Here is a 15,000-nt window from a genome sequence, read left to right on the forward strand (position 1 = left end):
GCTAGATTAGCCGTGGCCCCGATCCTTCCCCATCGACAGCCTTTCGCCCCCTTCGCTCCGGCCTCTGAGGCGGCCGGTACCCCTTTCTTGGATGAGACAGAACCCTTGACGGGCCGTTCGCAGATTTTTGCCCGGCCTGTGTTTAAGGAGGCGGCCGGTACCTCCCTCCTTGGATGACCAACAACCCTTGACGGGCCATTCGCAGATTTTTGCCCGGCCTGTGTTTAAGGAGGCGGCCGGTACCTCCCTCCTTGGATGACCTTCTACCCTTGACGGGCCATTCGCAGATTTTTGCCCGGCCTGTGTTTAAGGAGGCGGCCGGTACCTCCCTCCTTGGATGACCTTCTACCCTTGACGGGCCATTCGCAGATTTTTGCCCGGCCTGTGTTTAAGGAGGCGGCCGGTACCTCCCTCCTTGGATGACCCACTACCCTTGACGGGCCCATTCGCAGATTTTTGCCCGGCCTGTGTTTAGGGAGGCGACCGGTCCTCCGTAGCTTGATCGGATTTCCCTTCCGGCCTGTGTTTAAGGAGGCGGCCGGTCCTCCGTAGCTTGATCGGATTTCCCTTCCAGCCTGTGTTTAAGGAGGCGGCTGGTCCTCCCCGGTCGGTTGCCAAGCGACCGGGACCCGCAAGTGGGCAGGAACCGTCCACCCAACGCCGGCGAGCCGGGGCCGGTGGGGGCCCTACCAAGGCGGGTCTAACTTCAGGCGGTGCAAACGGGGGAGGGGGGTAAGGACGGCTGCCGGGAGCAGACAGCCGTCCCCGGGAGGGGGTAGTAGCTTCGCGGCGGCCGCCGGGAGCAGACGGCCGTCCGCGGATTCTGCCAATGCCTGTAGGACTTTGAATATTTCACAGCCGTGCTGTGGCACTTAGAAAATTTTTCAGAGATGTGGCACTTAGAAAGTTTTTCAGAGATGTGGCACTTAGAAAGTTTTTCAGAGATGTGGCACTTAGAAAGTTTTTCAGAGATGTGGCACTTTGAACATTTTTGAGAGATGTGGCACTTTGAAAATTTTTGAGAAATGTGGCACTTTGAAAATTTTTGAGAAATGTGGCACTTTGAAAATTTTTGAGAAATGTGGCACTTAGAAAATTTTCTCTCTCTCTCTGGAAGTGCCGTGCCTTCTTCAGTTCTGCTATCCGAGCAGGGGACGCTTGCTGGCGGCCGTTACCAGCGCTCGGACCAGGCCCAATTGATTTGCATGGAAAACAATTGCGTCCCCCATGCTCGTTCTGACTATATTTTGCGAAAGGGGGGTAAAGTGATGAGTACACTAAGTGGGGGGACCAACCCATGTACTCTAGAAAAAGTACATGGGTTGACAAAAGACCAGTTCGTACTGCACCCCTGGTACCCAAACCCCTGGTACCTTTAGGCACTTAGAAAAATTTCGCCCAAATTTGGAGGTCGCTCCAGGGGAAGAGGCCGAATTTTCGCCTATTACGGCCGACCGCGGGAACCAGCCGAGGCGGACGCTTTTCGGCGCAAGAGCCGTTGGCACTTAGAAAATATTCGCTAAACTTCAAAGGACCTCCAGGGGAAGAGGCCGAATTGTCACTTTTTCTGGCCGACATCGGGAACCAGCCGAGTCGGACTCTTTACGGCGGAGCAGCCGTTGGCACTTAGAAAATATTCGCCAAACTCGGCCGGACTTCCAGGGGAAGAGGCCGAATTGTCACTTGTTCTGCCCGACATCGGGAACCAGCCGAGTCGGACACTTTAAGGCGGAGCAGCCGTTGGCACTTAGAAAATATTCGCCAAACTTGAACGGACCTCCAGGGGAAGAGGCCGAATTTTCACCTGTTCTGGCCGACATCGGGAACCAGCCGAGTCGGACGCTTTTCGGCGCAAGAGCCGTTGGAACTTAGAAAATATTCGCTAAACTTCAAAGGACCTCCAGGGGAAGAGGCCGAATTGTCACTTGTTCTGGCCGACATCGGGAACCAGCCGAGTCGGACTCTTTACGGCGGAGCAGCCGTTGGCACTTAGAAAATATTCGCCAAACTCGGCCGGACTTCCAGGGGAAGAGGCCGAATTGTCACTTGTTCTGCCCGACATCGGGAACCAGCCGAGTCGGACACTTTAAGGCGGAGCAGCCGTTGGCACTTAGAAAATATTCGCCAAACTTGAACGGACCTCCAGGGGAAGAGGCCGAATTTTCACCTGTTCTGGCCGACATCGGGAACCAGCCGAGTCGGACGCTTTAAGGCGGAGCAGCCGTTGGCACTTAGAAAATATTCGTTAAACTTGAAAGGACCTCCAGGGGAAGAGGCCGAATTGTCACTTGTTCTGGCCGACATCGGGAACCAGCCGAGTCGGACGCTTTAAGGCGGAGCAGCCGTCGGCACTTAGAAAATATTCGTTAAACTTGAAAAGACCTCCAGGGGAAGAGGCCGAATTGTCACTTGTTCTGGCCGACATCGGGAACCAGACGAGTCGGGCCCTTTAAGGCTGAGCAGCCCTTGGCACTTAGGAAATATTTGCCTTAACTCGGCCGGACTTCCAGGGGAAGAGGCCGGATTTTCACTTGTTCTGGCCAACATCGGGAACCAGCCGAGTCGGACACTTAAAGGCTGAGCAGCCGTTGGCACTTAGGAAATATTTGCCTTAACTCGGCCGGACTTCCAGGGGAAGAGGCCGGATTTTCACTTGTTCTGGCCGACATCGGGAACCAGCCGAGTCGGACACTTTAAGGCTGAGCAGCCGTTGGCACTTAGGAAATATTTGCCTTAACTCGGCCGGACTTCCAGGGGAAGAGGCCGATTTTTCACTTGTTCTGGCCGACCGGGGGAACCAGCCGAGTCGGACACTTTACGGCGGAGCAGCCGTTGGCACTTAGGAAATATTCGCCAAAATGTTCCGGACCTCCAGGGGAAGAGGCCAAATTTTCACTTGTTCTGGCCGACCGGGTGAACCGGCCGAGGCGGACACTTTACGGCGGAGCAGCCGTTGGCACTTAGGAAATATTCGCCAAAATGTTCCGGACCTCCAGGGGAAGAGGCCAAATTTTCACTTGTTCTGGCCGACCGGGTGAACCGGCCGAGGCGGACACTTTACGGCGGAGCAGCCGTTGGCACTTAGGAAATATTCGCCAAAATGTTCCGGACCTCCAGGGGAAGAGGCCGAATTTTCACTTGTTCTGGCCGACCGGGGGAACCAGCCGAGGCGGACACTTTACGGCGGAGCAGCCGTTGGCACTTAGGAAATATTCGCCAAAATGTTCCGGACCTCCAGGGGAAGAGGCCGAATTTTCGCTCGTTCGGGCCGACCGGGAGAACCAGCCGAGGCGGACACTTTACGGCGGTTGAGCCGTTGGCACTTAGAAATTATTCAGACTTCCATCAAACACACATCGGCCTTTTGCCGTCACTGCGCGGGATGGGCACCGTGGTAGCTCGGACAGTTCGCGTGACAGCTTCCGCTGGCACTTAGACAATTTTTAAAATGAAAATAAACAGTTCTGCACATACGTGCCGACTATATTTTGCGAAATGGGGGTAAAGTGATGAGTACACTAAGTGGGGGGACCAAGTACATAAAGCCCACCCCTGGTACCTCAGAGAGGCCGAATTGACACATTTTGTGTCCGACCGCGGGAACCAGCCGAGGCGGACGCTTTTCGGCGCAAGAGCCGTTGGCACTTAGAAAATATTCGTTAATCTTGAACGGACCTCCAGGGGAAGAGGCCGAATTTTCACTTGTTCTGGCCGACATCGGGAACCAGCCGAGGCGGACGCTTTTCGGCGCAAGAGCCGTTGGCACTTAGAAAATATTCGTTAATCGTGAACGGACCTCCAGGGGAAGAGGCCGAATTTTCACTTGTTCTGGCCGACATCGGGAACCAGCCGAGGCGGACGCTTTTCGGCGCAAGAGCCGTTGGCACTTAGAAAATATTCGTTAATCTTGAACGGACCTCCAGGGGAAGAGGCCGAATTTTCACTTGTTCTGGCCGACATCGGGAACCAGCCGAAGCGGACGCTTTACGGCGGAGCAGCCGTTGGCACTTAGAAAATATTCGTTAATCTTGAACGGACCTCCAGGGGAAGAGGCCGAATTTTCACTTGTTCTGGCCGACATCGGGAACCAGCCGAGTCGGACGCTTTTCGGCGCAAGAGCCGTTGGCACTTAGAAAATATTCGTTAATCTTGAACGGACCTCCAGGGGAAGAGGCCGAATTTTCACTTGTTCTGGCCGACATCGGGAACCAGCCGAGTCGGACTCTTTACGGCGGAACAGCCGTTGGCACTTAGGAAATATTCGCCGAACTCGGCCGGACTTCCAGGGGAAGAGGCCGAATTTTCACTTGTTCTGGCCGACATCGGGAACCAGCCGAGTCGGACTCTTTACGGCGGAGCAGCCGTTGGCACTTAGGAAATATTTGCCAAAATGTTCCGGACCTCCAGGGGAAGAGGCCGAATATTCACTTGTTCTGGCCGACATCGGGAACCAGCCGAGTCGGACACTTTACGGCGGAGCAGCCGTTGGCACTTAGGAAATATTCGCCAAACTTGGCCGGACTTCCAGGGGAAGAGGCCGAATGTCCACTTGTTCTGGCCGACATCGGGAACCAGCCGAGTCGGACGCTTTACGGCGGAGCAGCCGTTGGCACTTAGGAAATATTTGCCTTAACTCGGCCGGACTTCCAGGGGAAGAGGCCGAATTTTCACTTGTTCTGGCCGATATCGGGAACCAGCCGAGTCGGACTCTTTACGGCGGAACAGCCGTTGGCACTTAGGAAATATTCGCCTTAAGTCGGCCGGACTTCCAGGGGAAGAGGCCGATTTTTCACTTGTTCTGGCCGACCGGGGGAACCAGCCGAGTCGGACACTTTACGGCGGAGCAGCCGTTGGCACTTAGGAAATATTCGCCAAAATGTTCCGGACCTCCAGGGGAAGAGGCCAAATTTTCACTTGTTCTGGCCGACCGGGTGAACCGGCCGAGGCGGACACTTTACGGCGGAGCAGCCGTTGGCACTTAGGAAATATTCGCCAAAATGTTCCGGACCTCCAGGGGAAGAGGCCGAATTTTCACTTGTTCTGGCCGACCGGGGGAACCAGCCGAGGCGGACACTTTACGGCGGAGCAGCCGTTGGCACTTAGGAAATATTCGCCAAAATGTTCCGGACCTCCAGGGAAAGAGGCCGAATTTTCACTCGTTCTGGCCGACCGGGGGAACCGGCCGAGGCGGACACTTTACGGCGGTTGAGCCGTTGGCACTTAGAAATTATTCAGACTTCCATAAACACACATCGGCCTTTTGCCGTCACTGCCCGGGATGGGCACCGTGGTAGCTCGGACAGTTCGTTTGACAGCTTCCGCTGGCACTTAGACAATTTTTAAAATGAAAATAAACAGTTCTGCACATACGTGCCGACTATATTTTGCGAAAGGGGGGTAAAGTGATGAGTACACTAAGTGGGGGGACCAAGTACATAAAGCCTACCCCTGGTACCTCAGAGAGGCCGAATTGACACATTTTGTGTCCGACCGCGGGAACCAGCCGAGGCGGACGCTTTTCGGCGCAAGAGCCGTTGGCACTTAGAAAATATTCGCTAAACTTCAAAGGACCTCCAGGGGAAGAGGCCGAATTGTCACTTTTTCTGGCCGACATCGGGAACCAGCCGAGTCGGACACCTTACGGCGGAAGAGCCGATGGCACTTAGAAAATATTCGTTAAACTTCAACTGACCTCCAGGGGAAGAGGCCGATTTTTCACTTGTTCTGGCCGACATCGGGAACCAGCCGAGTCGGACGCTTTTCGGCGCAAGAGCCGTTGGCACTTAGAAAATATTCGTTAATCTTGAACGGACCTCCAGGGGAAGAGGCCGAATTTCCACTTATTCTGGCCGACATCGGGAACCAGCCGAGTCGGACGCTTTACGGCGGAGCAGCCGTTGGCACTTAGAAAATATTCGTTAATCTTGAACGGACCTCCAGGGGAAGAGGCCGAATTTTCACTTGTTCTGGCCGACATCGGGAACCAGCCGAGTCGGACGCTTTACGGCGGAGCAGCCGTTGGCACTTTGAAAATATTCGTTAAACTTCAACTGACCTCCAGGGGAAGAGGCCGAATTTCCACTTGTTCTGGCCGACATCGGGAACCAGCCGAGTCGGACGCTTTACGGCGGAAGAGCCGATGGCACTTAGAAAATATTCGTTAAACTTGACAGGACCTCCAGGGGAAGAGGCCGAATTTTCGCTCGTTCAGGCCGACCGGAGGAACCGGCCGAGTCGGACACCTTACGGCGGAAGAGCCGATGGCACTTAGAAAATATTCGCCAAAATGTTCCGGACCTCCAGGGGAAGAGGCCGAATTTTCACTTGTTCAGGCCGACCGGAGGAACCGGCCGAGTCGGACACCTTACGGCGGAAGAGCCGATGGCACTTAGAAAATATTCGTTAAACTTGACAGGACCTCCAGGGGAAGAGGCCGAATTTTCGCTCGTTCGGGCCGACCGGAGGAACCGGCCGAGTCGGACACCTTACGGCGGAAGAGCCGATGGCACTTAGAAAATATTCGCCAAAATGTTCCGGACCTCCAGGGGAAGAGGCCGAATTTTCGCTCGTTCGGGCCGACCGGAGGAACCAGCCGGGTCGGACACGTTACGGCGCAACAGCCGTTGGCACTTTGAAAATATTCGCCAAAATGTTCCGGACCTCCAGGGGAAGAGGCCGTATTTTCGCTCGTTCGGGCCGACCGGAGGAACCGGCCGGGTCGGACACGTTACGGCGCAACAGCCGTTAGCACTTAGAAATTATTCGTTAAACTTGAACGGACCTCCAGGGTTAAGAGGCCGAATTTTCGCTCGTTCGGGCCGACCGGAGGAACCAGCCGGGTCGGACACTTTACGGCCCAACAGCCGTTGGCACTTTGAAAATATTCGCCAAAGTCGTCCGGACCTCCAGGGGAAGAGGCCGAATTTTCGCTCGTTCGGGCCGACCGGAGGAACCAGCCGGGTCGGACACTTTACGGCGGAACGGCCGTTGGCACTTTGAAAATATTCGCCAAAATGTTCCGGACCTCCAGGGGAAGAGGCCGAATTTTCGCTCGTTCGGGCCGACCGGAGGAACCGGCCGGGTCGGACACGTTACGGCGCAACAGCCGTTGGCACTTTGAAAATATTCGCCAAAATGTTCCGGACCTCCAGGGGAAGAGGCCGAATTTTCGCTCGTTCGGGCCGACCGGAGGAACCAGCCGGGTCGGACACTTTACGGCCCAACAGCCGTTGGCACTTTGAAAATATTCGCCAAAGTCGTCCGGACCTCCAGGGGAAGAGGCCGAATTTTCGCTCGTTCAGGCCGACCGGAGGAACCAGCCGGGTCGGACACGTTACGGCGCAACAGCCGTTCGCACTTAGAAAATATTCGCCAAAGTCGTCCGGACCTCCAGGGGAAGAGGCCGAATTTTCGCTCGTTCGGGCCGACCGGAGGAACCAGCCGGGTCGGACACGTTACGGCGGAACAGCCGTTGGCACTTTGAAAATATTCGCCAAAATGTTCCGGACCTCCAGGGGAAGAGGCCGAATTTTCGCTCGTTCGGGCCGACCGGGAGAACCAGCCGAGGCGGACACTTTACGGCGGTTGAGCCGTTGGCACTTAGAAATTATTCAGACTTCCATCAAACACACATCGGCCTTTTGCCGTCACTGCCCGGGATGGGCACCGTGGTAGCTCGGACAGTTCGTGTGACAGCTTCCGCTGGCACTTAGAAAATTTTTAAAATGAAAATAAACAGTTCTGCACATACGTGCCGACTATATTTTGCGAAAGGGGGGTAAAGTGATGAGTACACTAACTGGGGGGACCAAGTACATAAAGCCTACCCCTGGTACCTCAGAGAGGCCGAATTTTCGAATTCTGAGGCCGAGCTGGGGAACCAGACGAGGCGGACACTTTTCCGAGCGAGAGCCGATGGCACTTAGAAAATTTTCGGCTAAGTCGGCAGGACTTCCAGAGCGAGAGGCCGAATATTCGTCATCTGTGGCCGACCGGGGAACCAGCGAAGGCGGATAGGCGGTCACGGAGGTCCCGCCGGCTGGTCCGCGGGCCAATTTGGGTCCCGTAATTTAGCGGTCGCGGTCCGGAATCCACGCCGAGCGGGGAACCAGCGGAGGCGGATAGGCGGTCACGGAGGTCCCGCCGGCTGGTCCGCGGGCCAATTGGGGTCCCGTAAGTTAGCGGTCGCGGCCCGGAATTCGCGCCGGCCGGGGAACCAGCGCAGGCGGATAGGCGGTCACGGAGGTCCCGCCGGCTGGTCCGCGGGCCAATCGGGGTCCCGTAAGTTAGCGGTCGCGGCCCGGAATTCGCGCCGGCCGGGGAACCAGCGCAGGCGGATAGGCGGTCACGGAGGTCCCGCCGGCTGGTCCGCGGGCCAATCGGGGTCCCGTAAGTTAGCGGTCGCGGCCCGGAATTCGCGCCGGCCGGGGAACCAGCGCAGGCGGATAGGCGGTCACGGAGGTCCCGCCGGCTGGTCCGCGGGCCAATCGGGGTCCCGTAAGTTAGCGGTCGCGGCCCGGAATTCGCGCCGGCCGGGGAACCAGCGCAGGCGGATAGGCGGTCACGGAGGTCCCGCCGGCTGGTCCGCGGGCCAATCGGGGTCCCGTAAGTTAGCGGTCGCGGCCCGGAATTCGCGCCGGCCGGGGAACCAGCGCAGGCGGATAGGCGGTCACGGAGGTCCCGCCGGCTGGTCCGCGGGCCAATCGGGGTCCCGTAAGTTAGCGGTCGCGGCCCGGAATTCGCGCCGGCCGGGGAACCAGCGCAGGCGGATAGGCGGTCACGGAGGTCCCGCCGGCTGGTCCGCGGGCCAATCGGGGTCCCGTAAGTTAGCGGTCGCGGCCCGGAATCCGCGCCGGCCCGCAGCCACCGCCAGGCGGATAGGCTGTCACGGAGGTCCCGCCGGCCGGTCCGCGGGGGGAACTGCGCCCTCTGGCGGACACGCCATTGTAAATGAATGGGGTTTGGCACTTAGTGCATTTTTCGCCGAAGCCGACGAGCGCTCCGGGCGAGGAGGCCGGATTCTCGCCATCCGTGGCCGGCCGGGGAACCGGCCAAGGCGGATAGGCGGTCACGGGGGTCCCGCCGGCTGGTCCGCGGGCCAATTGGGGTCCCGTAAGTTAGCGGTCGCGGCCCGGAATCCGCGCCGGCCAGCAGCCACCGGGAGGCGGATAGGCTGTCACGGAGGTCCCGCCGGCTGGTCCGCGGGCCATTTAGGGTCCCGCGAGTGAGCGGTCGCGGTCCGGAATCCAGGCCGGCCAGGAGGCACCGCCAGGCGGATAGGCGGTCACGGAGGTCCCGCCAGCTGGTCCGCGGGCCATTTATGGTCCCGTAAGTTAGCGGTCGCGGCCCGGAATGCACGCCGGCCAGGAGGCACCGCCAGGCGGGTAGGCTGTCACGGAGGTCCCGCCGGCCGGTCCGCGGGCCAATTACCTCCAGCCGAGCGGATATGAACTTTATTAGCACCTTCTACGAGATGGCGGAGCCTTATTCGACAACCAGCACCTCGGCTTAGCATTTTCCACGGCCCGCTGATCTTCCAGAAGACGTCCAGCCGGTTTCCTCCTCACATTTTAAGCCGGCCGAGGCTTCCGGCACCCCGGCTAAGCTTTCTCCACGGCCCGCTGAGCTTCCAGGGGACCTCCGGCCGGTTCTCCCGGTGCCTCGCGCCTCGCTTTGTGAGCCGGCCGAGGCTTCCAGCACCTCGGCTGAGCGTTTCCCACGGCCCGCTGAGCTTCCAGGGGACCTCCAGCCGGTTCTCCCGGTGCCTCGCGCCTCGCTTTGTGAGCCGGCCGAGGCTTCCAGCACCTCGGCTGAGCGTTTCCCACGGCCCGCTGAGCTTCCAGGGTACCTCCAGCCGGTTCTCCCGGTGCCTCGCGCCTCGCTTTGAGAGCCGGCCGAGGCTTCCAGCACCTCGGCTGAGCGTTTTCGGCGGCCCGTTGCTCTCCCGGAGGTCGCAACGGGGAGTTACCTCCCTCTCGCGGACACGGCGAGTAAATACACCGCCTCTCGCACTTGGCGCACACTCACTCGCATTGCTACGCCTCCCGTGGCACTTTAAGCGGCCGAACGGCGGGAGTAACTACGACTCTCTTAAGGTAGGCTCACTTGACTATTTATTCATGTATTTATTTATTTTTGACGGTTCGCGGAGGCGATGACGCTCCGCGCGGGTAAACGGCGGGAGTAACTGTGACTCTCTTAAGGTAGGCTCACTTGACATCTATTTATTTATGTATTTATTTATTTTTGACGGTTCGCGGAGGCGATGACGCTCCGCGCGGGTAAACGGCGGGAGTAACTGTGACTCTCTTAAGGTAGGCTCACTTGACATCTATTTATTTATGTATTTATTTATTTTTGACGGTTCGCGGAGGCGATGACGCTCCGCGCGGGTAAACGGCGGGAGTAACTGTGACTCTCTTAAGGTAGGCTCACTTGACATCTATTTATTTATGTATTTATTTATTTTTGACGGTTCGCGGAGGCGATGACGCTCCGCGCGGGTAAACGGCGGGAGTAACTGTGACTCTCTTAAGGTAGGCTCACTTGACATCTATTTATTTATGTATTTATTTATTTTTGACGGTTCGCGGAGGCGATGACGCTCCGCGCGGGTAAACGGCGGGAGTAACTGTGACTCTCTTAAGGTAGGCTCACTTGACATCTATTTATTTATGTATTTATTTATTTTTGACGGTTCGCGGAGGCGATGACGCTCCGCGCGGGTAAACGGCGGGAGTAACTGTGACTCTCTTAAGGTAGGCTCACTTGACATCTATTTATTTATGTATTTATTTATTTTTGACGGTTCGCGGAGGCGATGACGCTCCGCGCGGGTAAACGGCGGGAGTAACTGTGACTCTCTTAAGGTAGGCTCACTTGACATCTATTTATTTATGTATTTATTTATTTTTGACGGTTCGCGGAGGCGATGACGCTCCGCGCGGGTAAACGGCGGGAGTAACTGTGACTCTCTTAAGGTAGGCTCACTTGACATTTATTTATTTATGAATTTATTTATTTTTGACGGTTCGCGGAGGCGATGACGCTCCGCGCGGGTAAACGGCGGGAGTAACTGTGACTCTCTTAAGGTAGCCTGACTCGACGTCTTTTTCAACGGTGGCTGGAGGACCCGGGCGGTTCTCGGGGGTGCGTCGCTCCTCACTTTTGACGCCCGAGGAGGCTCCCGGCACCTCGGCTACGCGTTTTCGGCGGCCCGCTGAGCTTCCAGAAGACCTCCAGCCGGTTCTCCCGGTGCTTTCCTCCTCACGTTTTAAGCCGGCCGAGGCTCCCGGCACCCCGGCCAAGCGTTTCCCACGGCCCGCTGAGCTTCCAGGGGACCTCCGGCCGGTTCTCCGCGCGCTTTCCTCCTCACTTTTAAGCCGGCCGAGGCTTCCGGCACCCCGGCCAAGCGTTTCCCACGTCCCGCTGAGCTTCCAGGGGACCTCCGGCCGGTTCTCCGCGCGCTTTCCTCCTCACATTTTAAGCCGGCCGAGGCTCCAGGCACCCCGGCTAAGCTTTCTCCACGGCCCGCTGAGCTTCCAGGGGACCTCCGGCCGGTTCTCCGCGCGCTTTCCTCCTCACTTTTAAGCCGGCCGAGGCTTCCGGCACCCCGGCCAAGCCTTTCCCACGGCCCGCTGAGCTTCCAGGGGACATCCAGCCGGTTCTCCGCGCGCCCCCCTCCTAACTCGACGCCCGAGGAGGCTCCAGGCACCCCGGCCGAGCCTTTTCGGCGGCCCGCTGATCTCCCGGAGGTCGCAACGGGGAATTGCCTCCCTCTCGCGGACACGGCGCGTAAATGCACCGCCTCTCGCACTTTGCGCACACTCACTCGCATCGCTACGCCTCCCGTGGCACTTTAAGCGACCGGGACCACCGCGAGCGCGGGCGATGACTAAGAGGCTCCCCGGCCGGCCTCGCGGAGCTCCGACGCTCCCCCGCGGGACTTCCGGCGGCCGGCCGGAGCCTCGGCACGGCTGCCGCACTCCCTAATAACACCCCGCGGACCCCCGCGAGCCGAACGCTCGCTGCCGCGGGCGACCCGTGCCAAGGCGGACGCGTGACGGCGCGGGAGCCCTCGGCACTATATCACGGTCACGTATGTAGTCAAATCGTGTAAAATCACCGTTAGTTTATTCATAATATAGGTAATAATTAAATAAATATTAACATCGCGTATATCATTAATAAACACATGTATGTATTTATTTAATAATTAAATAAATATTAACATCGCGTATAATCATGCGCAATACTTCGTGGCCGACCGGGGAACCGGCGAAGGCGGACGCATCGCGGCGCGAGAGCCGTTGGCACTTTGGAAAAATAAATAAATAAATAAATAAATAAATAATAATTCGCCGACCGGGCTCCGGGGGGAGAGGCCGATTTTTGGCCGTTCGTGGCCGACCGGGGAACCGGCGAAGGCGGACGCATCGCGGCGCGAGAGCCGTTGGCACTTTGGAAAAATAAATAAATAAATAAATAAATAATTCGCCGACCGGGCTCCGGGGCAAGAGGCCGAATTTTCGCTCGTTCGGGCCGACCGGGGAACCGGCGAAGGCGGACGCAGCGCGGCGCGAGAGCCGTTGGCACTTTGAAAAAAAAAAAAAAAAAAAAATTCGCCCACCGGGCTCCGGGGGAAGAGGCCGGCTTTTCGCCGTTCGCGGCCGACCGGGGAACCGGCGAAAGCGGACGCGCTCTCTAACGAGCCCCGCCGGCCGGAGGAAGTGCGCCCTCTGGCGGACACGCCGTTGTAAATGAATGGGGTTTGGCACTTAGTGCATTTTTCGCCCAAGTCGAAGCGCGCTCCGGGCGAGGAGGCCGGATTCTCGCCACCCGTGGCCGGCCGGGGAACCGGCCAAGGCGGACGCGCTCTCTAACGAGCCCCGCCGGCCGGAGGAAGTGCGCCCTCTGGCGGACACGCCGTTGTAAATGAATGGGGTTTGGCACTTGGTGCATTTTTCGCCCAAGTCGAAGCGCGCTCCGGGCGAGGAGGCCGGATTCTCGCCACCCGTGGCCGGCCGGGGAACCGGCGAAGGCGGATAGGCTTTCACGGAGGATCCGCCGGCTGGTCCGCGGGCCGATTAGGGTCCCGCGAGTGAGCGGTGGCGGTCCGGAATCCAGGCCGGCCAGGAGGCACCGCCAGGCGGATAGGCTTTCACGGAGGAGCCGCCGGCTGGTCCGCGGGCCGTTTAGGGTCCCGCGAGTGAGCGGTGGCGGTCCGGAATCCAGGCCGGCCAGGAGGCACCGCCAGGCGGATAGGCTTTCACGGAGGACCCGCCGGCTGGTCCGCGGGCCGTTTAGGGTCCCGCGAGTGAGCGGTCGCGGTCCGGAATCCAGGCCGGCCAGGAGGCACCGCCAGGCGGATAGGCTTTCACGGAGGACCCGCCGGCTGGTCCGCGGGCCGTTTAGGCTCCCGTAAGTTAGCGGTCGCGGTCCGGAATACAGGCCGTCCAGGAGGCACTGCCAGGCGGATACACTCTCTAACGAGCCCCGCCGGCTGGTCCGCCGGGGGAAGTGCGCCCTCTGGCGGACACGCCGTTGTAAATGAATGGGGTTTGGCACTTAGTGCATTTTTCGACCAGCGGCAACGCAGGCTGACGGGCGGCCGCTTCCACGGGCCGGTACTACTCTACGGAGGCGCTAGCCGCCTCCGGTGGGGGCCGTGTGATCTCGCTGGATGCCCGAGGACCTTCCGCGAGGCCCGGCCGCAGCTTTTACGCGCGCCCGGTCCTATTACCTGGTGGAAGCTGGAGGCCGGGGCTCCGCAGCTCGCCGCCCGGGGACCTTCCGCGAGGCCCGGCCGCAGCTTTTACGCACCACCGCTGCTATTCTCTGGCTCCGGCTTCGTCCCGGAGGGTGCTTGGGGAACGGCGGCGCACACCGCGAACGGCCGGTGGCGGTCGGCTGGTGGCGGTCGGCTGGTGGCTGTCGGCTGGTGGCGGTCGGGGGTGGCGCTTGGGGATGGCGCTTGGGGATGGTGGCTGTCGGCTGGTGGCGGTCGGCTGGTGGCGGTCGGCTGGTGGCGGTCGGCTGGTGGCGGTCGGGGGTGGCGCTTGGGGATGGCGCTTGGGGATGGTGGCTGTCGGCTGGTGGCGGTCGGCTGGTGGCGGTCGGGGGGTGGCGGTCGGGGATGGCGCTTGGGGATGGTGGCTGTCGCCTTGTGGCGGTCGGCTGGTGGCGGTCGCCTTGTGGCGGTCGCCTTGTGGCGGTCGGGGATGGCGCTTGGGGATGGTGGCTGTCGCCTTGTGGCGGTCGGCTGGTGGCGGTCGCCTTGTGGCGGTCGCCTTGTGGCGGTCGGGGATGGCGCTTGGGGATGGTGGCTGTCGCCTTGTGGCGGTCGGCTGGTGGCGGTCGGCTGGTGGCGGTCGGGGGGTGGCGGTCGGGGATGGCGCTTGGGGATGGTGGCTGTCGCCTTGTGGCGGTCGGGGGGTGGCGGTCGGGGATGGCGCTTGGGGATGGTGGCTGTCGCCTTGTGGCGGTCGGCTGGTGGCGGTCGGCTGGTGGCGGTCGGCTGGTGGCGGTCGGGGGGTGGCGGTCGGGGGTGGCGCTTGGGGATGGTGGCTGTCGCCTTGTGGCGGTCGGCTGGTGGCGGTCGCCTTGTGGCGGTCGGGGGGCGGCGGTCGGGGGTGGCGCTTGGGGATGGTGGCTGTCGGCTGGTGGCGGTCGGCTGGTGGCGGTCGGCTGGTGGCGGTCGGCTGGTGGCGGTCGGGGGTGGCGCTTGGGGATGGCGCTTGGGGATGGTGGCTGTCGCCTTGTGGCGGTCGGCTGGTGGCGGTCGCCTTGTGGCGGTCGGGGATGGCGCTTGGGGATGGTGGCTGTCGCCTTGTGGCGGTCGCCTTGTGGCGGTCGCCTTGTGGCGGTCGGGGATGGCGCTTGGGGATGGTGGCTGTCGCCTTGTGGCGGTCGGCGGTGGTGGTTTGGGACCGGCGTCCGGCGCAAAGTGCGTGTTGCGCGGGCCGGAGAAAATTTAGGCCAGGGGCCCGCCGCTGGAGAAAT

The sequence above is a fragment of the Syngnathus scovelli genome, unplaced genomic scaffold (genome assembly GCF_024217435.2).
Source record: "Syngnathus scovelli strain Florida unplaced genomic scaffold, RoL_Ssco_1.2 HiC_scaffold_54, whole genome shotgun sequence".
Classification (NCBI taxonomy): Eukaryota; Metazoa; Chordata; class Actinopteri; order Syngnathiformes; family Syngnathidae; genus Syngnathus; species Syngnathus scovelli.